Here is a 26319-nt window from a genome sequence, read left to right as displayed (position 1 = left end):
AAGAAATAACCTAAAAATTACAAATACGCAAAGCAAAAAATATTATAAAAAGTCAAAACCAGGAACAAAGCACAAACTTCAAAGATGAAAAACTAGAGAAAATTATTCTTTAATGACATAGCATGAATCTCTTACTAGATGATCCTTTAAAAAGCTAAAAGTATATTCTTTAATCTTTTATTTGGGGGAAGAGTGTAAAATTGCTTCAAATTTTTATGACCAATATACATAATATGCTACCAAAAATCCAGATGTAAATTATTAATTGGTATTTCATTGACAAGTGATTAACTTTTAATAAGAGCAAATTTTTAAATCAGGGCTTTTAGTTTGCTTTTTCAATTTAAAACTATTATGTTCACATAAATGAAGCATCATATGTCTCTCAATTAATAATTAAATATAAAAATAAAAACTCACTTTGTCAGCTGTTCACAAAACAAGGCTAACTTAATTACAGATTTCTATCTTTTGGGAGTAGGAAAGATACTTAATGATAGAATGCTAGAGCTGTACTATGGTACAGCACAAGGAAGCAGAGAAACTTCCATTATGAAAGAGAAAACTATCTAAAATTAAGAGTGCAAGACACCACCAAATGGATAAGTTAGCAATAATTCTAATTTCTACCTAAAGTTTACTCAAGAAGATATTATTCTTCCCAGTTAAACACCAACTTATAAAATAATCATACTTGCAGCCACATCAATTAAGCATGTGCAGATTTTTAAAATATGCAAATTTGTATGGTTGACTACATCATAATCACTAAAACAATAATTATTTTTAAATATTTCATTTCATCAAAATTTTTTCCTACATTGAGGTCTTCTTTGCCTAGATGTGCTTAATTCTAAAAGGCTTTCTCCGTTTGTGAATATGTCTTTTAGATCGATTAGTCAATACACTTAACACTTAACATGCAGTAAATTACTCACATGCTCTGTAATCCTTAAATTTAAAAGTTACTGGAAAATGTGTTACTGTTTTTCTATGCCAGTCATTGAAAAAGACACATAGTTAGAAGCTTACATAATTCTAATGGGTCCAAAACCCATGATTCTGGGGGAAAGGAGAGTTAATAGAAACTATTTATGAATGCCATGTTTTGCCTCTATAGAAATCATATACAAACACACATACACGGATTATTTCTTCTTAAATGTGCCTCACGAACCATGGCTATTGTTGGCAGTTAATGTAACTGTGTGAAGGAAAACACAGCACTTAGACTTACTACTCTAAAAAGGCAGTTGGTTTCACTGCTATTTTTCACCGTATTTTAAACAAGTCACAAATTTTAAATTCTAGAGATAAATTAGTTTAAAATTCGATATTTCAGATTCCTGTCAGTAACTAATCCTACTTTCACAATTATATAAAGGGCTTTAATCTCAATAATGTTAAAAAGATATTTAGGGATCAGATTAGTTTTAACAACAGCTTTGAATTATTCACGTTTCAAATATTTTCCAATTTTCTGATTAAATCTAGGTATTCAGCACAAAAAACGAAATTATATTATTTTAAAGATTCTATTATTTTAGTAAATTCAGATTTGAAACTATGGATGCTACATGTGAACCATGTTTAAATATTTCACATATTAATAGCCCAAATGTGACCATTCAGTTTTCTATAAGTATTATGTGCCTCAAGTAGTCTCAGGAATGTTTTCTTTATATCAGCTAAGTCTTAATTTCCTGATAATACACTATTTGAATTAGTTTTGAAAGTACTTAACTATTTTCCTTACTGAGGTCACACTCTCATTAAATATCAAGTACAAAATATCTAAGAATCAACCACAGAAAGAAAAGAAAGGATGACTTGGTATTTTTTTTAAGATTCAGTAAGAACAAATCAACAACCTCTTTGCTTTCCCCAGCCTTGCAAATGGAAATAGTCAGCCATCGTTTTTTGTTTTTGTTTTTTTGCCCTAAGACTACTTGAAGAAAGTGGGTGGAAGCCTCTTCAGAGGGACTGATTGATTAGGGCCATAAGAAAGCCCTGGTTTTGTTTTCTAAGGGCACTAAAGGTCGGGCCTAGTATCAGCACCTCTCCTAGCCAGAGCCAAGGATCTAAGACAAGCCTGCAGGTGGAAACAGTTGGGTCCCACCCCAATTTGTACATCAGTAGCTTTATTGAGGCTTAGAACAGTTGAGAATTGAGAAGCTTATCTTTAGTACTTTGTGTCTTTGATACTTGGCTTCTCTTTCAGAAGAGAAATAAGTTGTTGGCTGGTATGCAATTGATGTGATCTACACTCTGAACAAATACCATTCACAGTTGCCTCTGAATAAACAAGACACTTTTTAAATTAGTTTACAAAGAATTTTGTATGCCCTTTTGGATGCTGATAAGGAGCAGTACAGAAGCCAACTCTCTTAGGTCAGCTCAAGTTAGTGACAACACTGTATCATTGATAACACCATTTTGAACTTGAGCTTCTTTCATTTTCCTTTATTGTAAGTTGTGGCTTCTTTTCAAGCTGCTTGGGCTGCAGGTGTTCAAACTTCTCAGCTATGCCAAGGAGTTGTACTTACAGATCATAAAGGGCTAAATGCATGTTTCTAATGAAGCAATTAACTTAAGTGCCCCCTTGTTGAGAAAAGTAGGCTGATACCCAAAGTGAGTTCAGAATAAAGATTAGCACACAGCACATGCTGTTAATAGTCTGTAATTAGATTCTTAAATCACATTATTTTGTTTGACCTAATATTACAAAAAAGAAAGAAAAAGAAAATGTAAGTTGTAAACCAAAAGTGTGGTGATAAATTTTTTAAAAGTTCTATCACATTATAAAAACTCAAGATTAGGACCATATATAATTGCAAGAAAAAAGAAAAGTTTAAGCAACATCCACTAAGCTATTTATTTTTGTTTAGAAAATATCACACAACAATACAGGAAAACTAAGTATAATGAAAAAGACTATTTTATATTTGTTTAGTATTTTTAAAAGCATTGACTATTCATGTGTATCTTATCAGGATTCCCACACTGCAACTTTTTTTTAACTAACTTATTCCTAGCATTTTCATTATTAATAGCATGTCACATTACTGGTTGTTGTTATCTACCTAACCATAGGGTCAATAACGGGTTTTTATTTTTTTATTTTTGAATAATGCACAAAAGTAATTTAACCTTTACATTTCCAAAGCAATTAAAACAAAAATATCAAGCTTACATTCTATAAAAGAAGTGTTTTCCTGAAATAATGTTTTCAAGTTAGAATTTTCTAAATTTTAATGGTAAAGAATTTACAGGACTATTCAATACCTTCTAATCCTGTTAGCATTGTCTCCATTCGACTAATTTTGAAAATGAAAGGTTCGACTGAGATTTTCCTGGTTGTAACACTGAAAGTCCCATGTTCTAGGAAACCTTCCAACGCAGGCAAACTAGGAATGGTTAGTTACCCTGAGTAAAATACAGTTAAGACTGTGGGCATAATCTTATTCAAAAACTTGTAAAATACAGCTGATGTTCAAGGAAGACATTAAATTAACAATCTGATGCTTCAGAAATAAAGCACTAGAAATATAAAATAAGTCTTAAAAAATAAGGTTTCTTTGCCATGGTCATAGTCCATGCTCAATTATCCCTTATGACTGTGGAATGCCAGCTGCTGCCATTTGAAGTATCATATTACTACTCTTTTCCTCTGCTTATCTTTTACAAACACCATTAATAATCATTAGTTTCAGTGATTCATTTAAATTTCACTTCCTCTTCTTTTCTCTTACAGGATGAAGTATTTAAAAACAATAAAATGGTCTGAATAAATTTCACACATAATGTCTAACACCTAGGTTCCCAAAATGCCCTTAAAATTGGACCCAATATTCCAAGACCATGACTTCCTTTATATTTAAGAAAAGGACATTCTTGATTACAACTAACATCAGCAGATGAATGAAAGTATACTGACCAATTTGGAAACTTTCTAAACTTTCACAAGAACACTTCATTCTAAACACAAAGTTTCATGTGAGAAAGACAATTAACAGAACTAAAGAAATAACATAGTACCTGAAATATAGCATTACTAAGCAAAAGTCTTTCTTCATTAGGAATTTAGTAATTATGACTTAAGCCTCAAAATGTTGACACCTCTACTATATTTTGATTTCAGAAGAGTGAGGGTGTTCCTATGAAACACCATCAGCTAAGCTTATATACAGCCCTTTCTACTTGAAAAATGTGCTGCTCTGAACTGAAATGTTATTAAAGGCACTTGTATGGAAAAGCAACAAGACTTGCCCTGTGCTTTTTCCCATTCACAAATCCACATTTATTTATAACTGTACCCATTTATCTCCCTATTTTCTAATGGCAAGTAAGGAGATGAATGATAAGATTGGGGTACAAATAAAGAGTTAATCTTGGGGGAAAAAAAGCACAAAATCCTCTAACATATCCTCAACTGGTGAAATTACCTAATTCAGCCATATAAAAATATTTAGGGAACACATGAAATTGCCAATATTTAACAATTTTTAATCCACAAAGAATGGCAAGTTCATATGGTTCAAATAGTAGTAAGTTATAAATAGCACATGAGAATTACATTCCTAACTGGATGAATAATTATTACATACTTCCCATGCAGCAATTTCTCAATCTAAGTCACTTTCAACTACATCTCTGAATATATTTTGGACAACTCGATTGGAAGGAGTTTCCAAGATAAAAGCAAAGATTCAATTCCTCTTGGGTGATGCAGTCTCAAACTGAACTGAAATTTTGTTCCTGCTAAAGTTTAAATCAAGCCTTGTATTAGGTTGGTGCAAAAGTAATTATGGTTTTTGCAATTATTTTTAACCTTTTAAACTGCAATTACTTTTGCACCAACCTACTACTTTTTAGCAAAAGTATAAGTCTTAAGGGCTACACAGGTCAGGTGTAAACCCACGTACATTAGTTCCCTCCTACCTATGGGGGAGCCCCCCCTCCCAGTGGATTCCTATAACCACAGAGAGTACCAAACCTTATATTTACTAAAATTTTTCCTATACAGATATACCTATGATAAAGATTAATTTATAAATAGGCATGATAAAAGATTAACAACAATAAATAATAAAACAGAACAATTATAACAAAATACTATAATATGTGAATGAGATTTCACTCTCTCTCTCTATCTCTCAATATCTGGAATTGTTCACTTAATATTTTTGGACCTCAATTGACCACAGATAACTGAAACCACAGAATGCAAAACCTTGGATAAGGGGGGAGGAGGGTCTACTATACATTTGTTGCATTAGGAATGGGGACTGTGGCAAACAGGAAACTAAAAGTGATCATATAAAGGTGGCAACCACTACTCAGTGCAAGTTGTTAGGATGGATAATTATTCAAGAAACCTACAAATCCCTATTTTTATACAGAAATCACCTGACTTTTAAAAGCTGGTTATTTTTTTTAAAACACTGGGTATATGTGGTATGATAAGAGATATATTTGGTCTTTGACCCCCAGCAGAGCCCATAAAACCTTTGGAATTTTCTAAGTGATAGGACTGTCTTTGTTATTTATGAGTCACTTTCAATACTAGTCCTAGTGCTTATGCTAATGAGGTGACAGGGTCAGGTCACTAAGTAGCCTCAGGATGGGGTTGATCATCAGAAAGGCCAAGTGATTAAAGGGTTGGCACTTTGAGCCTCACCCACCCCACCTCCAAAAAGGAAGATGGAGCTGGAGATTGAGCTCTATAAAAACTCTGAAACAAAGAGATTTGGGGGCTTCTGGGTTGGGGAACACATCGATGTACTGGCAGTGTGGCATGGCACTGAGGGCATGGAAGCCCTGTGCCATGAACCTCACATACCCTGCCTATGAGTATCTTCCATTTGGTTGTTCCTCAGTTATGTTCTTTATACTAAGCTGGTAAATATAAGTACAGCAGGTCCTCAAATAATGTTGTTCCATTCATTGTCATGTCATTCATTGTCATGAGATGCTATTGGAACTTAATTCTTTTTATATCAATTAGCATATAATATAAATGGTTTCATTATATGTTGTTTTACTTAAAGTCCTAGAACCTAACAATGATGCTAAGCGAGGACTTACTGTAAAATGTTTTCCTGAGTTCTGTGAGCCATTCTAGCAAGTTATCAAACCTGAAAAGGTGGTCACAGGACCCCTGATTTATAGGAGGTCAGAAGTACATGTGGCCCAGTACTAGTGACTGCCATCTGAAGTGACAGCAGTCTTGTGGGACTGAGCCCTTTAAATTGTGGAACAGGTTAACCCCAGGTAGACAGTTTAAAAATTGAATTGAATTGTGGGACACCAGTTGGCATTGGAGAATTGGAGAATTGGTTATTGCTGTTGGAAAACACCCCAACAATGTGCCAAACAAAACACCCTTTGTTCATCATTTAACACTGTGCATGTATAACATCTACTACATCTGAAACCAATTCCCTTTTCCCCAAACCCTTGGAATAGGGAATCTTTACCTGACAAATCTGGTGCTTTCTAATGTCACTGGATAAAGCAACCCAGATAGCCTCTCAAAAAACACAGTAAGTTTTAAAATATGGCAAGTCAAGCATACACATTTATTTAGATCCTGCCAGATGCCAGTTACTATGTTAGGTGTTGGGAATAGAATAGACCGATCCCCTGACTTCAGAACATTATATTCTCATGGAGAGTTAGTCAAATAAACACATTACAAAATATGGTGGTAAAAGCCATAATGAGGTAGTAAAAGGTAACAAGGGAATCTAGAGGCATGGGAAGCTTTCTGGGGCAACTGAGTTCTGAGCATTCAAAGATAAGTAAGAGGAGTTCTGAAGCCACCAATGCTATTGTCCTTTGGTTTATGCTGTTCCTTCTCTTAAAATATCCACACTCAGTCTGTGAAAAAACTACCCAGCCTTTCAACACACAAAGAACCACAATTTATATACCATATTTAACTCCTGACTCAACCAACAAAAAGTATTAAAATTTATGAATTCGAGAAATTTCTAGACATATTATGTATCTGATATTAGGGAATTATTGTTAAATTTTGGGGTATGTTAATAGAATTGTGGTTATGTCTTCCAAAGTGTCCTTACTTTTTAAAGATATATTTACATGAAATGTAAGAATATTTATTTTAATGAAATGTAAGAATTTTAAAGAATATTTACATGAAATGATATGATATCTAAGATTTGCTTAAAAATAATTTAGAAAACCCATCCACGTCTCATGTAGCAGCAGGGCCAGGTGAGAGTCCTGCCCACCCTGTGCTGCAGCTTCGGCCCTGCCACAACAGGGAGACGCACAGCCCACACAGGGGACGCACTTTGTGCACCTGGCTCTGACAGCCAGGGGGGATGTGCTTCTGGACCCAATGAGACACTTATGGCACAAGGCCACTCCTTCAACACTGCGAGAGATAGATAATACATAGAAATAAACAGAGAGCCAGACAAAATGAGGAGATATAGAAATATGTTCCAAACAAAACAAGACAAGATTTCAGAAAAAGACCTTAATGAAATGAAGATAAGCAATCTACCTGATAAAGAGTTAGAAGTAATGGTCATAAAGTGGCTCATCAAATTCAGGAGAAGAATGAATAAACATAGTGATATCTTCAACAAAGATCAAAATTATAAAAATGATTCAAAACAGAAGAGCAACAAAAAGGAAAAAAACATTTTTTAAGTGAAGATACCTTAAGGGACCTTTGTGACAACATCAAGTGGGATAACATTTACATTATAGGGATCCCAGAAAATGAAGAGAAGCGGCCTGAAAACTTATTTAAGAACTAAAAACTGAAAACCTCCCTAATCTGGGGAAGTAGACATTCAGGTCCTGGAAGCCCAGAGAGTTCCAAATAAGAAGAACCCAAAGAGATACACACCAAGACATTATAATTATAATGATAAAAAAGGTAAATTGAGAATCTTAAAAGCATCAAGAGAAAAACAACTTGTTACAAACAAGGGAAACCCCATAAGACTAACAGCAGATTTTCCCACAGAAACGTTGCAGGCCAGAAGGGAGTGGCATAACATATTCATGTGCTGAAAAGAAAAAACTTCCAACCAACAATTCTCTCCCTGGCAAAATTATTCAAATTTGAAGGAGAGATTAAGAGTTCTCCATCTAAGCAAAAGCTAAAGGAAACCGGCCTTACAAGAAATGTTAAACAGACTTATTTAAGCTGCAAAAAAAAGACAGTAAGAAATAACAACATCCCTCGTGCACTGTTGGTGGGATTGCAGATTGGTGCAGCCACTATGGAAAACAGTATGGTGGTGTCTCAAAAAACTGGAAATGGAATTACCTTATGACCCAGCAATTCCATTCCTAGGTATCTATCCAGAGAAATACAAAACACTAATTCAAAAAAATATATGCAGCCCTATATTTATTGCAGCACTATTCATAATACCCAAGACATGCAAACAACTGAAAAGCCCATCGGTAGATGACTGGATTAAGAAACTGTGGTACATTTATACAAGGGAGTATTACTCGGCTATAAAGAAGAATGACGTCTTACCATTAGCAACGATATGGATGGATCTAGAGAACATTATGTTAAGTGAAATAAGTCAAAGAAAATACCATATGATCTCACTTATATGTGGAATCTAAAGAATAGAATAAATGAACAAACTATTCAGAAACAGTCTCAGAGATACAGAGGAAAAACTGAGGGTTGCTACATGGAAGGGCATGATGGAGAAGATGAAGGGATTAGAAAGCATAATCGGTAACGACAAGATTGCCACAGGGATACGAAAGACAATTTGGGGAATATAATCAATGATGTAAAGATTTTACAGGATATCCGATGGACACTTGTCTTATTAAGGAGACCACTTCAGGGACGATGTAGATGCCTGACCACTGCAGTGTACACCTGAAGCTGAAGCTAAATAATAATGAATATCAACTATAATTGTGTATATATATATATATATGGTCACAGGAAGTGGAGCACAGCATAAGGAATAGAGACAGTGGAAACGTAACAAGTGTGTGCAATGTCAGAGGGGTAGTAGATTGGGGGAGGGGGTTATCACTTTGTGAGGGGTATAAATGTCTAACTATTACATTGTTTTGTACACTTGAAACTAATAATAAATAAATAAATAAAAAATAAACATGGGATAAAAGTCTGGCTCTGCCATTTAACTAGCAAAAAAAGAAAAAGAAATAAAGAAATAACAACTACAACAAAAAAAAGTAAAAATCTCACTGGAAAAGGTATATATAGTAATGCTAGTGAATCACTAGTTAGCTAGAAAGACAAGTATGAATGTTAAAAGACAAAATTAGCAAAATTAACTAAACAATTAGTTCAGGAATGCATAAAATAAAAAGATGTAAAATGTGACATTTAACATATAATACATAAGGGAGCAGTAAAAATGTAAATATATGGAATGTATTCAAATTTAAGTGGCTATCAACTTAAAAGAGACTTATATGCATAAAATGTTATATATGAAACTCATGATAATCACAAATCAAAAATACTAAATAATAAAAAAAGATAAAATGATCTAAAAATAATCTAATAAAAGCCATGAAACCACAGAAACGAGAGAAAGAAAAGAAGAAAGGATCAGGGAGAAACTACAAAAACAGCCAGAAAACAAGTAACAAAAGGTGGTTCCACGACCACCTTCTCAGATTTGATAACTTGCTAGAATGGCTCACTGAAAGTAGGAAAACACTTTACAGTAAGTCCTCACTTAACGTCACTGATAGGTTCTATCAGAAAGAGAAATTAAGAAAATCCCATTTACTACTACATGAAAAAGAATAAAATACGTAGGTAGAAATTTAACCAAGGAGGTAAAAGACATGTACACTGAAAACTGTAAGACACTAATGAAAGAAACTGAAGAAGATGCAAATAAATGGAAAGATTCCATGTTCATGTATTGGAAGAATTTAAATTATTAAAATGTCCATACTACCCAAAGCAATCTACAGATTCAATGCAATCCCTATCAAAATTCCAATGGCATTTTTGACAGAACTAGAACAAATAAGTCTAAACCTGGTATGAAACCACAAACGTCCCCAATAACCAAAGTAATCTTGAGAAAAACAAAACTAGAGGAATTATGCTCCCCTTTTTCAAACTACAAATCTATAGTAATCAAAATAACATGGTATTAGCATAAAAACAGACACACTGACCAATGGAGCAGAATTGAGAGCCCAGAAATAAATCCATACATATATGAACAATTCAGTTATGGCACAGGAATCAAGAATGGAGAAAGAAGAGCCTCTTCAACAAATGGTGCTGGGAAAACTGGGCAGTCACATGTAAAAACAATAAAACTAGACCACTATCTTTTATCATACACAAAAATTATCTCAAAATGGATTAAAGACTTGAATGTAAGACCTGAAATCATAAAATCCCTAAAAGAAAACACAGGTGATAAGCTCCTTGACATGAGTCTTAGTGATGTTTTTGTGAATCTGACTCCAAAGGCAAGGGAAACAAAAGCAAACATAAATAAATGGGACTACATCAGATTAATTAGCTTCTGCACAGTGAAGAAAACATCATCAAAATGAAAAATCAACCTACTGAATAGGAAAAATATTTGTAAGTCAAATATCTGATACGATGTTAATATCCAAAATACATAAAATACTCATACAACTCAACAACAAAAACACACAGAATGTGATTAAAAAATGGGCAGAGGATCTGAATAGACATTTTTCCAAAGACATACAAATGGCCAACAAGTACATGAAAAGATGTTCGACATCATTAATTATTAGATAAATGCAAATCAAAACCACAATGAAATACATCTGTTAGAATGGCTATTATCAAAAAGACAAGACATAGCAAGTGTTAGAGAGAATGTAAAGCAAAGGGAAACTTCATACACTTCTGGTGGGAATGTAAGTTGGTGAAGCCACTATGGAAAAGAGTATGCAGATTCCTCAAAAATTTAAGAACAGAATGATCCATCTATTCCACTTCTGTGTATTTACCCTATGAATATAAAAACACTAATTTGAAAAGACATATGCATCCCTATGTTCATTGGAGTTTTATTTACAATAGCCAAGATATGGAAACAGCCTAAGTGTGCACTGATAGGTGAGTAGGAGATGTGATACATACAAGTATATAAACATATACACATACACAATGGTATACTACTATCCTATAAAAAAGAATGAAATCTTGCCATTTGCGACATGAATGGATCTTGAGAGTATTATGCTAAGTTAAATAAGTCAAACACAGAAAGAAAATACCATATGATTTCACTCATACGTGAAACATAAAAAATAAAAACAAACTCATAGATACAGAGAACAGATTCGTGGTTACAAGAGGGAAAGGAGGCTGGGTAGGCGGGTAAGTGAAATAGATGAAAGAGAGTAAATTTATGGTGTTGGATGGTATCTAAATTTTTAGTGATCACTTTGTAATGTCCAAGATTTCAACTTATAATGTTGCACAACTGAAACTTACATAATATTATATAGCAATTTTACTTCAATTTAAAAAAAGAAAAATGATAATTGAGAAAAGAAGAGTAAAATTTGAGTAGGATATAAATGAAATGAGATGGGTATAAATTGATATTTATTGTGTTAGGGTACACGGGAATCATTATTTTCTCTACTTTTATATGTTTGAAATTGTCCATAATAAAATGTATAAAGGAAAAGTTTTCAAAAAGATATTATTTGAAATTCATCCCGATTATATTTGTTATAAGGCACCTTTTTAAAAAGAGAAAAAGTCATCTATTAGAAATTTATTCTTAAATATATAATTTAATACTTCAAATTTAATATTTAAATTTAATATAATTTAATACTTAGGAGTCTGTCTAAAGAACGCTCAGGCTTAGTATTGGCTCTTTGGTAAACACTCTTATTTGATAAGCATTACACCAGGAAAACTGGTGCATAATGCACGGGTGAATTTTGTAGTGTTACACTGAATCAAAAGATACTAAAGATAAAAAACATTTTTAATAATCAACTGAAAAGCTGATAATCAAAAACATCTGAAAGTATTTCAATATTTATTGGTTAAGCATTACTAACTTATTCTTAGGGCCAAAATGTGTAAAAATATAACAAAATATTCAATATATGAGCCACTTCATATATATATTCATATGATTCCATGTAATATGCACAATAAAAAAACCAGAAGTAATAGTATATTACAAAATTTCCCATTCTGTACCATATCATTAGAACCATAACATCATGGATTGTTTTCTCTAACCAACGTGAATCAAATATCTATTTTAGTTCCTGGCACATAATCAATATGTGACGCTAACTTAAATGGCTGAATTAATTTAATCTGTCCTAATTTGAGTAACTCTTGCTTATACTTTCCTTCTCAGATCCTTAAAAAACAGGTTCCCAACTGAAGTATATAGCCTTGTTAGCTACTATCACTAAATATTGGTAAAAGAATACCATCAATGTTATGATCTATGTCCCACTGCAATTCAGGCTAAAGGTGTTCATTCATCCAATATTTAGAGAGAATTTGTTGATTTTTTGCTACCCAATACAGATTCCCCCTGCTTGAAGCAACAAAACTCTGAGTGACCCCACCTCTGCTATTCTAAGTCCACAGGCTTTGGGAAAGCAAAATGGTCCCACATTCCAGGAGTAGAACACATACCTGGCTAACCTAACATTACATTCTCATCTCTAGTGACTGACTCAGAGATGAGCACATGATTCAAGTTACGACAACTCAGACCAGTGAGGTTTAATTCCAAGACTTTTATTTGCTTAATAAAGGATATAGATTCTTCTCTACATAATGTGGTGTTATGACACTGAAACTGGAGCTGTAGACAACGAAACCAGCATAGCAAAAAGTGGAACTGAGGGGTGGGCAGCAGCTCAGAACTGACCCAACAGCATCAGAATCTAGATCTAACCATTGATGTTTTAGGTGTGAGGCCAAGAAATCCCCTTTTGCTTCAGCTACGTGTGTCAAGCTTTGGATTCATACAGACTTCCGGATGGATCCTCCCTCTCATTCACTGCTTGTGTGGACGTCAGCAAATCATTTCATTCTCTGAACCTCAATTGTCTAATAGTACCTGCAAAACAGTTGTAAATAAGCAATGTGTATATTCAGTCAGTGGTACGTATACCACACACTTTGGGAAACACTGTATTAAACTCATAATATTCATCACCAAACAGGAAGTTTTACATTTTCAACTTAATATGCTTATACTCTCGTCAACTCTAAAACACATGACATTTTGAAAATACTGGGCAACTTTCTTATCACTCCATAATAAATAACTGGTAACAAACAGGTGGTTCAAGAACACAACTGGTGAATATTTTGCATAAGGCTCCAATAATTCTAGAAAAAAAAATCACGGTATGTCTATTCAAAATAAAGGTTCAAATCCTAGTTAAATGGCAAAAACTGTTTTCCAAGTTTTAAAAATCACTAATTAAGAAGTCTAATGTTTTCTCCTTAAAACTCAACATCTTACCTCAAAATATTGGCAAATTCTCTCTAATAGAGAGATCAATCAATTTAAAATTTAAAACTGTGTTTCTTTCTCTCCCATTGTTAACAGACTGAAAATAGGTTAAAAACTTTTTACGAATCTCTAAGTAAATTTGTTTTTTTTTTTTATGTTTTTCAAAGTATTTATAGAAACAAATATAGCTTCTGACAGAATATATGACCTCAATTGTACTTTGCATCCATTCTTCACAGTATAAACATAACTTTATGATTAGATAACTAAATAAAAACATCGATCTCTGCTATCAGAAAAGAGAAACAATGAGAGGAGCAGTCCCGATATCCATGGTTTATGAACTTCTAGGACTGTTTTAGGACTATCATTTAAAAAATGTAAAGTTTAACCTTCTCCTAGAAGTCTACAACACAAATGTAAGATTGTATGGTTCCAATGACTTGATATAAAAGCTTCAAATGTCATTCTACTTTGCATCAAATGCTCTGTTATATTACAGTGATATTCATATGGGAATTAACAGTGGTGATGTGTCATTTTCAAACAAACATATAGACTTCACTCACTCTTTACGGCATGGATTTTCTTCTAAGACAAAGCTGTCAGATTTCCTCACCACATTTAAACTCCAGAAAATTCTTATGTTTTCTCTATTGCTAAATTCTCAGAGCACAAACTTGTAATTCCTGAAAGTAAAATCTAAGGCATGACTTGAGCCAATTTCTTTAAGAATAAAGTTTAAAACAAAGAGGTTGGGCCCTAAACATAATATTAGGACAAGAGTTTTTTTTTAATTCAATTTATACGAGTATCATAGCACAACTAATTTACAAAGTTATAAATTACAACCATGCTTTCATTTTAAAAAAACACTTAAGTTAAACCTACATATGGAATATATCAGTATACTATGTTGTATAAGCATCTACCTACAAATTAGCAAACAAGCATCAATAAATTTTTTAAATTTAACTTTTTGAGTGATCCTACATTTAGACAGATGTTATCCTATTTTCTCTGAGCAGCTGTTCATTTGAACATGTTCCTTATTTATTGATATACTGCGTTCAGTGCTAGGGTCATATTTCTTAAACAGGAACTTGGCAACTTCCAAATTCTTGGTAAATATTGACATATCTCAGCGTGTCAATATTTATACTGTCAGGACTTTGATGAGTCTCTTCAACAATGGCTGCATCTCATTTCCTAGCAGCCACTTGTTTCTGTTCCAGCTAAGCAAGGTCTTTCTTTATTCAATAAGAGTCTCATTAACTGTTCAGATAAAACCACAAGAAAGCTAAAAGCATCCTCTCACACGAAGACCAGATTAAGCTCCTTGCTCATTTCATCATTTTGCTCACTTCTGCAGGGTGAGTAAAACTCAAAGAAATCAAGCACAAATTCAGAGTGTCCTCCAAATAATGTTTGTTTTTGATTACCTAATTTCAATCCTAGTCATCATTTTTAACCCCATTGCTGGGGTTGAAAGCCACTAAAACCTTTTCACAATTTATAGTTAAATATTTCCTTGTTTGTTAGTTCTAAAGACTAGGCAAAATTATAAAAGATTGGTTTACAGACCACAATGATGATGATATTCAGAGGAGAGTTTGAATTCAGAATGACTACTATAAAAGGTATTTGATAAGTTAACAAATTAATCATTATTAATTCAACCTCAACCCTTTTGCCACAACAGTTGGATATATAGTAATGAATATAACCGAAATTTTTATACATAAAAATGTCATTTACATACAAAGCAGTTCAAATTGTTATTATTAAATGCATAAAAGTCAAAATATCAACTTTTTGTTTTTTGTGGATTTCTGACACATTTTGGAAAAAAACCTGAAATCAAGTAGCGCAGCAAAAGAGTTAAGGCAAATTTCCATATTACCGGGAGCAAATCTTTGCAATATCTTGTAAATAGCCTGGGATTCCCCAATGGTACACAAGCAAAAGCTTAATTGATAACTATTGGCAGTACTGGCATCTATAAAAGCATGAATGCTTCAGGAGCAGTTTAGAATTCCAGTAAGGGTTTCTTCTTTTAGGCAATGAAAGACTCAATGGTGGTTTTCTCCCAAAAAGAGTACAATTCCATCAACATAAAAAATTTGCTGACTATAATAACCTTCTGTTTATTGATTTCGGAGAGTGTCTTAGGAAAAAGCACTACTCACTTTCTCATTAGCACTGGCAGCTTCACAAATGATAAGGAGCATATTGCCCAGGGCTATGAAATACATTAACCATCTCCTACTTGTATTAAAAAAAAAAATCCTTCTCTTATTTTAAAGACAGTTACCATTTTCCTAGAAAATAAGGTATAGTAAATAAAACATTGATTTTATATTCAGGAGAGCTGGCTTGAAATCAAAACTCTGCCACTTCAGAGCTGAGTGACTTTGGTCCTGTCATTAATGCATTAAAACATTCACTGACTACCTATGTACAGGCTTTCATATCCCAAAGATGAGTAGGATACATTTCAAACTTTCTAGTACCCAAGCTTGTCAAATGCAGAGGCAGGGTGGGAGCTCCTCTGAAAAGTAGCACATAAGCCAGCGTGACATTTCAGGAAAGGCTTCTTTGAGTTACATTTTTTAAAGATATGAATCTTAAAAGGTGAAAATGGTTTAGAGGTGGAATGAAAAAGGTAAGGAGAGGCATTCCAGGCAGAAGAAGCTGTATAAGCAAAGACTTGGATGCAAGAAATAGCATGATATATGGAAATGATAAACAAGTCAGTGTTTCAGACTGATTACAATTCAAGGATTACAAATTGAAATACCCAGTCAAGTTCAATCATTCAACCAAAACACATGTGTACTTCTTTGCCTCAGACAGTGTATTAAAACTTGGAATAAAGGAAAAAACAGATAAAATTTCCTACTTTTGTGGAGTTTACATTTTAATAGAAGACGAACAATTAAAAATACACATAATAAGCATGTGAAATATACAGAATGGTGATAAGTGCTATAGTAAAAGGAGAAAATAAAACAAGGTAGAGGAAATTGGGAGTAGAGGCCAGTTGGAGGACAGGAGGAGTCAGATCGTTTCAAAGCTGCAATTTAAAATAGGAGGTTCAGGTAGGCTTTCTGAAAAGGTGACATTTGAGCAAATACATAAAGGAGGTGAAGAAATTATTGTGTGGATGTCTGGGAAGAAGGATTCCAAGTAGATGAAGCAGCACGTACAAAGGCCCTACGATGGAAGTGAACCTAGTATATATAACAAGGCAGCCGGTATGGCTGGAACAGAGTGAGGGGAGAAAATACAAAGGAATGAAGTCAGAGAGGTAATGGGAAACCAGGTCACACAGTCTTGTAGGCCAGTGTAAGGATACTGCCTTTTACCATGAGTCAAATGAGAATTCATAAAAGGTTTATTTTAAGCAAAGAAGTAATGTTACATTTTTTTAATACTTTTTTTTTTTTTGGAATAAAATTCTGAATTTACAGAAAAGTCGCAAAGGTGAAACAGAGTTCCCATATACATCTCACCCAGTTTCCTCTAATATTAACATCTTACATTACCATGGTGCTTTTTATCAACATTGGTGCATTTAACTGAACTCCAGACTATCTGGATTTTACCAGTTTTTACACTAATATTTTTTGTCTATTCCAGGACCCAAGCTAGGATAACACATTGCATTTAGAATCTTACACTTTAATACAATTTTTTTCTTACATTTTAAAAGCATCAGTCTTACATTTTAAAAGTATCTGAGAATAGACTGCACAGAGGCAAGGACTGAAGAAAGGCAGGGAGACCAGCTAAAACATCATTACTGTAATTCAAGCAAGAGGTGATCAGTGTACTAAAAGCAGAGATAGTAGGAAACGGTCAAATTCGAGATATATTCTATAGAATCAGTAAGATATGCTGATCAATTTGATGGAATATGAGAAAAACAGTCAAGGATGACTCCAAATATTTAGTTTTCAGCAACTGGCTGTACAGAGTTGCCATCAACTGAGATGAGAAAGAATGGAATACGTTTGAGGGGAAGGAAGTTCAGTGTGTGACATTTAACTTTGAATATCTTTAAGTAAAGAAGTGGAGGTGTAGAGGCTGCATATGTGTACCTGGAGTTCAGAAAGAGAGGAGACTAGGAATATGAATTTGGTAGTCCTAGGTACACAGATGGTATTTAAAGTCATTAAGACCTGATATTATCAAGAGGAAGTGTAGACAAAGGAAAAAAAGAAAACTAAAGATTAAGCCCTGGAGCACTTCAACAATAAGAGATCAGAAAGAAGACTGAAAAGGAGCAACCAATGGGGTACGAGGAAAAACAAGAATGTGATGTCGTAGAAGTCATGTGACGAAAACATACCATGGAAAAGACAGTGATCCACTGTATCAAAGGTTGCTTATAGATCAAATACTGTAAGGACAGAATGATCAGCACCTAGAGCTCACTGGTGACAATAACGAGCATTTTGAGGGAGCATGGCAGCAATAGCCATGTTGAAATAATCTAAGGTAAGGGCAAGCAGAGTTTGTCATCCCAAAATATGCCTTTTGGGATACTGATTATTTTAAGTTGGTTATTTTTTTAAAAAGAAAAGACTTGGGAAGAACCTTTAATCTTCTAAGTGACAAAAGAATTTAGAGAGAGGACCTGCTCCAGGAAGGGAGCTATCATGGAAAACTATAGTTTAAAACAAACTAGAGTGGTATAGAAAGGAACCAAGCAAGGTCCTCTCTGTATCCCATAGTTAAAGATGGCCCAGCAAACATTTATTTAGGGATCATTTTCTTTTCCAAACATTCATTTAGGGAACATGTGAATTGCCTTTTCCCCTGTGAAGTCCCAAACTACTGCCTCTTACCCCTTCTCCTTAGCTCAAGATGGCATATAAGCCTTAACTCCCCAATTTGTCCCCTATTGTTGAAACAGGTTAGTTAGTATGGATGCTAGGTAGAAAGGGGGGTCCCTGGTGGAGTAAACAAAAAAAGCAGCCATATCCTGAAACTCCAGGCCCTGGAATGTCTCCTTCACTCCAGGACAGAGACATGAGAATACACCTTAAGGTTAATAGATAATCTCAAATCCCTTCTGGCTGGACAAAGGAGCAGATCTGATAGATAGCAATGGGTTGGTTTGTTAATCCCTTCAGGATGAGCAAACAGGAAAAAAACCTAATAGATGAATTCTGTTAGAAGACTCCAGCCCCCTTCCCCAAGCAGGCAGGGGAAAGTATAAAAGCAAAAGCCTTTTGCCTTAGCCAGTGGGCACACTCATTCCGGACACCCTCCCCCTCGGGAGCTGCAACCTCTTCTCCTGCCTCTAATAAACTATCCTCTTTTTAAAACTCTTTGCCTCTCCCTGGTCTGTGTTTCCATTCTTCAGCTTCACGAGATGCGATCCCGGCCCATACCCAGAAACTGCCGGCAGACCCAATATCATCTACATCATTGTCTTATATACTTATGAAAGCCCCATAAGTACAATTTGGTCATTAGTGTCTTATTTTAATTTATGAGTCCAGCCAGAAGAAATTTCTAAGAGTAGGAGGAAAAATTTGTTCCTCCCCCACACAAGAAAGAACAGAAAGAAAAAAAAAGAGAAATTGGGATTTGGAGCACAGAGAACTCCTTGTGGATATTTGTTTAGAAGAGCAAATAAATGGGATTGGAGTGGAGAAAGATTATTTTTTAAGGCAAAAGAAATAACATGCAATTCAAAAACAAACTTTTATGTATCTTAATCTAAGACCCATGGGGAAAGAGAATAAAAAAGAGGTGAGGAAAGGACAAACACTAGAACACAAAGAACCTCAACCTAAGACTATAAAGGCTATTTGAGGATCAGAGAAAACAAGCTGTTAAGTAAAACGATTGTCTTTTAATATATGTGACTATCAGTGAATAAAAAAAGGGGAAACCAAATAAAAGGAAACCTTCAACACTATCCATACTATGTGCAAAGTAAGACGAGAAAAGGGGGAGAAATAATCTGGAGGTATAAAAGCAATACCAATTTAACTTAAAAACCTTTTATTGCATGCTAACATGGAAGTCAATCAGCTGTACATCAATATCCCTCCTTTCAAGGAGTTTTTAATTTAGTGAAACAAAAAGCCAGGCACACAGCAATAGGCAATGCTTACTGAGTGCTTACCGCATGCCAAATACTTTTTCCTTGTATTAACTCATTTAACCTTTGTAATAATGGAGAAGCCTATGCAATGTCTCCACAGAAAAATATAAATATGTGCTATTTTTACATAAAATTCTAGGGAACCCATGAAACCAAAGTTTAAAATACTCTCTAGACGCAGGAGAGGCAATGATTTTTGAACAAAGGAATGACACAGTCAGACTTTAGTTTTAGTAATAAAATGATCTGAGATGCTTTAGTAATAAATGAGAATCCACGGCAGAGCTGCCAAAAAGGAGACTTCTAGTTAGTGATGTAAGCTAGTACTTAAATTAGTTCATTGGCAGTGAAAACCAAAAGCAGGGGGTCTATGTGCTTAACCAAATAGCTCCATGACAACCTCCCCAGACTCACCACAGATCAGATTAACTGTGTTTGCTGTTACATGAAAATAAATAAATACTTAATAAACCATTGTGTTATTCTATGGATAACTTTAAAATAACTGGCAAACATTGTTCTTTACTATTTTGAAGCTGAAATATATAAAAATTCATGGCCTAAAATTAATTATAATCCATAAATATGGTAAATCAATTCTGGTCTTTAACAACTCCAGTTTCCTGGTGCTCTTAACAGGTAGATTCACAGCTTCACACAGAAGTATATTACCCTAAGTGTTCATAAAGATCCAAATGATCTTCACATGAAAGCAAAAGCAGTTATAAAGTCTACGGACCCATTTATTACGTTAGAAGCCAGCTTGATGAGTCGCACAACATAATTTCCAAGGTTAATTTGGACATTATTTCCTAAGCCAAGATTAATTTGAATGACCAGACTTAGGTATAATGTAAAGCAATTACAAGGGAGAGCACTAAATGGCTTTTTTGATAAGAGGAAGGTACAGTACATTTTTATACATTTCTTATTCCCCTCTCGCAGGAACATTAAATTTCTCCAAGGAACAGAGGCCATCTTTATTCCTCTGCTGCACTCTCATTTTCCCATGAATAAAGCTCAGAAAATACTTGCTAAAAGTGTATATTTGACCAACTCTTGAAAATTCAATAGATTCAAAGTAACTATAGTTTTTTGTCCGTTTTTTTTTTAAAGTGTGTGTTGTAGTGAACAATGTAATCACAGATAGCAGAAATCCAAATGTTTTAATCACCGTGTCGCAGTAAATATAGAAGGGTCTCATAGTTTGGCCATATACACCACATAAATCAAAAACTCATATGAGTTTCCCTTCCTTATTTTTTTCTATTCACTTTCTGAGTTAATAAAGTATTAAAAAAACAATATTCTGAAAAGAACCCTCTGCGGCCTGAGAAAAAAATTAACTATACACTTGGAGCCAAAGAGTTGCCATAACTTTCTGATTCACTTAAGGGAACAAAGGGATAAACTCTGCGCCTCCGACTTCTAGAAACTGCCAAGAATTATGCAAACTGAACATGTCAACGTGTCTGTTTCTCCATCGAGAATATACAAAGGCAAAAAACGGGGAGGGGGTGGAGGGCAGGGATAGAGCTTCATCTAATGGGATTATTAAAATTAGAGGAAGTTAAATAACACTACTGATTTAAAGAAAAAGCTGGCATGTGATTTGTCTTGCTGATGGATCACTTCTCTAGGGTACATAATTACTGAACTCAGGAAAGGGCTTTTCCTTTTCATTTATTGCTACAGAAAGTTTTTTCCTTATCCCAAAGGGCCGAGAATGTTTCAGCCCCAGATGCCACCCACTGACAGTCTGCAACCAATTTGGGATTGGGAGAGAGAAAAGGCCAGGGTTAGGGAAATGCTCAAACAGCTTATCAACACAACCATCCAGATCCAAGTGTCCTCCTAATCCCAGAATTTTGCAAGGAATTCCAAAGGCGCTTTGCAATCCAAAGAACCCCTCGGGTGCAACGAGAGAAACTGAAAAGGCCGCCCAGCAGGTGCAGGCCCTGTGGTTAATGCCAGGGAACCCAAGCATCAACAAACCGAGGGCCCAGTAGTTTACACATTGAGGGAGATTAGAGCTAGGAAATGTCCACGCACTGCGGAGTTCCAGTGGGAAATAACAGGGGGGAAAAATTAGAAAGAAAAGGGGTGGGAGCAAAGAACAAGAAAAAAAGAAGGACCGGACTACAGTTAATATTGTACAGACGTAATCCCCACATTCGAAACCCACCTGTCAGTGACTCCACTTCCGGTCTCCTCCAAAAGGCCCGCTCCCACAGGCTGACGTCCCGCAGCCAATCAGAGCGTTATCTACTTCCGCTCGGCCGCATGACGTCTTTTAAACCCGCCTTTTCCGATAGAGAGGAGCCTATCCTAGCGCCTGAGTCGCGCGGCTCAGGAGGAGGTGCCCTGACAGGTCCAACCGGACCGCGGGAGGGAGCGAGACGGGCAGGCGGGGAGTGCACGCCTTTTCCGCCCTGGGCCCGGAAGGGTGATGTGGCTGAGGCTTCGCCGGCCTCACTATGGTAAGAACCGGGGCTGTGGGATCGCGGTTGAACTTTGTAAAGGGGCTGTGGGCCCAAACTAGGACTGAAGGGTTGGGCGACGGCAGTGGGTGCGCGGGCCAGGGAACCCTGCCACTAACTTGCTTTTGCGGGGGTTCGGAGGATGCGCAGGCCCTGGAGCCATGTGGCCTCTGCGTGCCCAACCCGGGAGAACCAGGACAGACTGCCTAAGACCCCGGGGTCGCGGAGCCCATCCTGTCCCGCGGAGCCATTTCTTGACTTGTGAGGAAGAAATGTGCTGGTTTGGCTTAACCGGTCGGTTACATAGACTCAGTGGTCCTTGAGCCTTTGAGGCCTTACAACTTCTCGAATTTAAGCTTGTTTTTTTGCCTCTCCTTATCTCCCCATGGGCCTGACCCAGGTGTTTATTTCCTTGTCCAGTAAACCCCCAATTTTAGGCCTCTCTTTCATTCTCTCAACCTTAAAGATGCTGTTTTACAAACTATGGATTTTAATGATTGGAGTTCTCTGCAGAGGTGGTTTCTCTTCTAGGAGCTAAAGATACTTGAAGTGGTGCCTGGCCTCCAGTCGTCCTCCCGTTTCCCACACTCTGTTAAGGTTAAATGTGTTATTTTGTATTACTGCAGATTCTTTTGACAGTTTGGGCCGGCTTAGAAAAGTTTGAAATAAGTCACAAAAGTTCGCAAAAGAATGCTTACATCACCAGGTTGAACAAAAGAGGTAACGCCAGCATGGTCAGAGGACAGAAGTGGTAGCAGTAGTGATAGTATAATCTCCCAGGCTTTGTTATGATAAATGCCACCAGCCTCTACACCGGGCCCTCATGGTGAATTTATGAAGTTCACGTCCCAAATGTTGAATTTATGAGCATATTTCTGGGGAAAGGATATGTGCGTTTTATTATTGCATCAAAAGCTACCGTGGTACCCAAGATGCTGAAAAGTTGCTGTGCTTGGGTTGCCAGATGTTCCTGCAGCACAGAGCCCTTAGACATTTAATTGAAAACTCTTTACTCGTTGCTTGCTTTATGTCAGCTGCTTTGATTATAACAGGGCATAAGTCACAGACTTTTCCCTGGAGAAGTTTACCACTTAACGAAGAGATGGTAGTTTGTGGCAGGTTATTCCTTCCTTGGCCATGAATATTTTGCAGATTCTTTCCCCACCTACCATATGATAGGATGGATACTCTTGCTCTTAAAGAGTATCACTAGTGAGCGGTTACTTAACTTAGAAAATGTGGTTCCTTCTTCAATTTAAAAAGAGTAGAGTGACTTACTCTTAATTCTTGCATATCTTCCCTACAAGTTGAAATTGAATTATTTTACTCCTAGTACAAGTCAAAGATATATTATTCTTTTTATCATCAAATTGTCTTCTGTATTAGCTGAAAGCAAGACAGATACTGTAATTAAAATCAACAGTGTTTAAACTGGCCATATTTGTTTTTTCAAACGTAACAATAGTAGCTCTCATTTATTAGCACTTGATATATGCCAGGCTGTGTTTGAAAAACTTCTGAGTAGATGTTTACCTGTGAAGGAAGTCAGGGAACAAAAAGACTGATATGCTTGGGGTCACACACCTAATAGGTAGTGAAGCCAGAGCTCAAACTTACCTTAATGTCCAGGTGCAAGCTTCAGGCAGTTGTTAATAGAAACAACATAACTGATATGTCTTAGTGATCTGTTGCCCTCAACTGTAATATGCCGATCAGACATGGGTGGATAATAGAAACTGCCAGGTGATTAATTTTTCATTCCTGCTCTGTTCCTGTGAGCTTAGGATGTCAGCATTTTAGAGAAAGTACATTGTAGTTGGAAGAACTGCACAATGAAGTTTCTTTTTGAGTTTCCTTCTAAACTTGATACGCACGTGTTTGCGAGGTAACCCAATAATAATGACTCAAATCTGAACTGCCGTATTTTAATGAATTCAGTTTTTTAAATGCATTTCAAGGCCATAAAATGTTTATCAGCAGTAGCAATGTACAACTATCAGAGCATAAACAGTCTGACAATGAGTTAATACTTATGAGTTAATACTTTTGACAAATTCAGAATGCCTTGTTCTCCCTAACCCTTTACATCCTTCAAGATTCATCTGAAATTTCATCTCTTCCCAAAAAGCCTTCCTTGCCCATTCTCTTTCTCTACTGCTTTTAGGTATCCGTTTGAGCATCCATAGTCCGTGTCTATACCTCCAGCATCCCTCTCCCATTGCACTTAACACAAGGAAAAAAGCAATAGGGTCTTGTCTATATTTCTCTGCTCTCTGAGCAGAGTTCTTAAAGTAGAAACTAAGACTTTTAATCTACATCACAGTGTCAATTAGACTTAGTACTCCAATGAATGAGTCTGGAGATACAGAGTCATATAAGACATTCTCAGTGTCTTCAAAGACTTCACAGTCCTGCAGGGAAGATTATTAAATAAGTAAATTCCACGTGTTATCTGCTAGCATGAAGAAAGACAGTATATGTAGTGGAAAGACCATATAGACCATAAAAGCTTTATACCGAGCCAAATAGGGTCAGAATCATTGCCAGTTCCCATCTTTGGCTTGGTGAACCTAAGGAAGTTTATTTTCATTTCTTACTGTGTTGGTATCTTAAGTGGTATACAGATATTCTCATTTAATGCTCACAAACCCTGCAGAGTTTGAGCTATCCCACATTTTATAGTTAAACCAGGGCGTCCAAACTGCGGCCCGTGGGCCAACTGCGGCCAGCAATCCATTTTTAATTGGCCCACAGCAAATTCCAAAAATATATTTAGTTTACTTAAATAAACCAGGTGAGGCAATACGTACTTCACCTCAAGTGAGTGGCCCGGCTGTTTGTGTATTTTACCGCATATGGCCCTTGGTAAAAAACGTTGAAAACAGTTTGGACACCCCTGAGTTAAACTGATTAGGGATTAGAGAAGGAATCATTAGCTAGATTAGGGAAGCAATCATTAGCTAGAACTGGGACAGTGTTCTCTATCCTGTAGATAAGTAAAGGAAATGGCCCTTGTGGAGCCAAAGGGCATCTTGTTGAATTGCTTGGAGACTGGCTGGAATAGAAGTTCAGCAGTGAAATGACGAGGTGAGACTAGAAAGATTGGGGCCAGATCTTGAAGGGGTTTTTTGCCATATTAAGGACTTTGTTTTGATGACATTTAATTACTTACCTGGTAAATACCAGGCAAAAGAATAGTGTGCTTTTAAGGAAACCAGCTGGTAACAAACCAGCTGCAGGGTATATTTAAATAGAGGAAGATTAAAATTTGGGAGACCAGTTTAGAAACAAATGGCAGTGACACAGATAGTAGATGATTGAATGCCTCAACGCTTGACTATAGTACCGTGAAAATAAGACCTAATCGGAAAATAAGCCCTAGCATGATTTTTCAGGATGACATTCCCTGAACATAAGCCCTAATGCATCTTTTGGAGCAAAAACTAATATAAGACCCGGTCTTATTTTCAGGGAAACACGGTAGTTAGGTTAAAAGAAGGGATAAATAAGAAAATCATTTTGAAGGTGCTTCGTGAAGGTTGATGAAGCACAACTCCAGTTTTTAAAGACTTACATTATTGACTACATTGCTTATGAAGAATAAGGCACAGAAGAGTTAACTAAGCCTTGCCCAAGATCACACTGCTTATACTTCACAAAGCTAAGACTTGACAGCTTTGTCACCAAATCTTATGCTCTTTTTATTATACAACAATACCGTTAGTGCCACAAGAAATTCAAGAAGAAAACAAACCTTTGTATGCCTCAGTGGTTTGGGGATAGAGGGGGTTGGTTAAGACGATAATTCTGTTGCTACTATTACTTTTGCACCATTAACACACAGAAAAATCACAATAGAAAGGCAGATATCTAAACCCATGACAGGGTTCCATGAACCACACTTTGAAAACCACTGAAGTGGATGCTGGTCCATAGTGGTTGTAGCCCTGACTACAATAAAAACTTCCAGGGAGCTTTGAGAAACTGTAGATGCCCAACGTATTCAGTGCAAATTTCGGGGCATTGTTTTTAAAAACTCCAAATGCTAATGAGTAGCCAGGGTTCATAACCCTATTTGACTCCATGTATTTGGAAGCTTTTCCATTCTTACTAGTGTTTGTCTCTTCTGATTGCGTGGTCAGAGTAATTTTTTAAATAAGATTTGCACTGTTCCTTCAGAATGCTTTTCTCATCAAAATCG

At 35.8% G+C, this 26319-nt stretch overlaps 1 protein-coding gene across 1 annotated transcript in view; it reads right to left on the bottom strand.

Annotated features, from left to right (window-relative positions):
• XRCC4 (X-ray repair cross complementing 4) overlaps positions 1-21918 on the bottom strand; it is a 251024-nt gene extending 229106 nt beyond the window's left edge. The window contains exon 1 of the mRNA XM_019746359.3: positions 21824-21918. The gene's annotated coding sequence lies outside the window, so the exon portion shown is untranslated. The remainder of the gene's footprint in view (positions 1-21823) is intronic.
• Positions 21919-26319: the final 4401 nt, after the last annotated feature.

The sequence above is a fragment of the Rhinolophus sinicus genome, chromosome 3 (genome assembly GCF_057876585.1).
Source record: "Rhinolophus sinicus isolate RSI-liver-muscle chromosome 3, RSI-T2T, whole genome shotgun sequence".
Lineage (NCBI taxonomy): Eukaryota > Metazoa > Chordata > Mammalia > Chiroptera > Rhinolophidae > Rhinolophus > Rhinolophus sinicus.
This window is presented reverse-complemented; position numbering and strand designations above follow the sequence as displayed.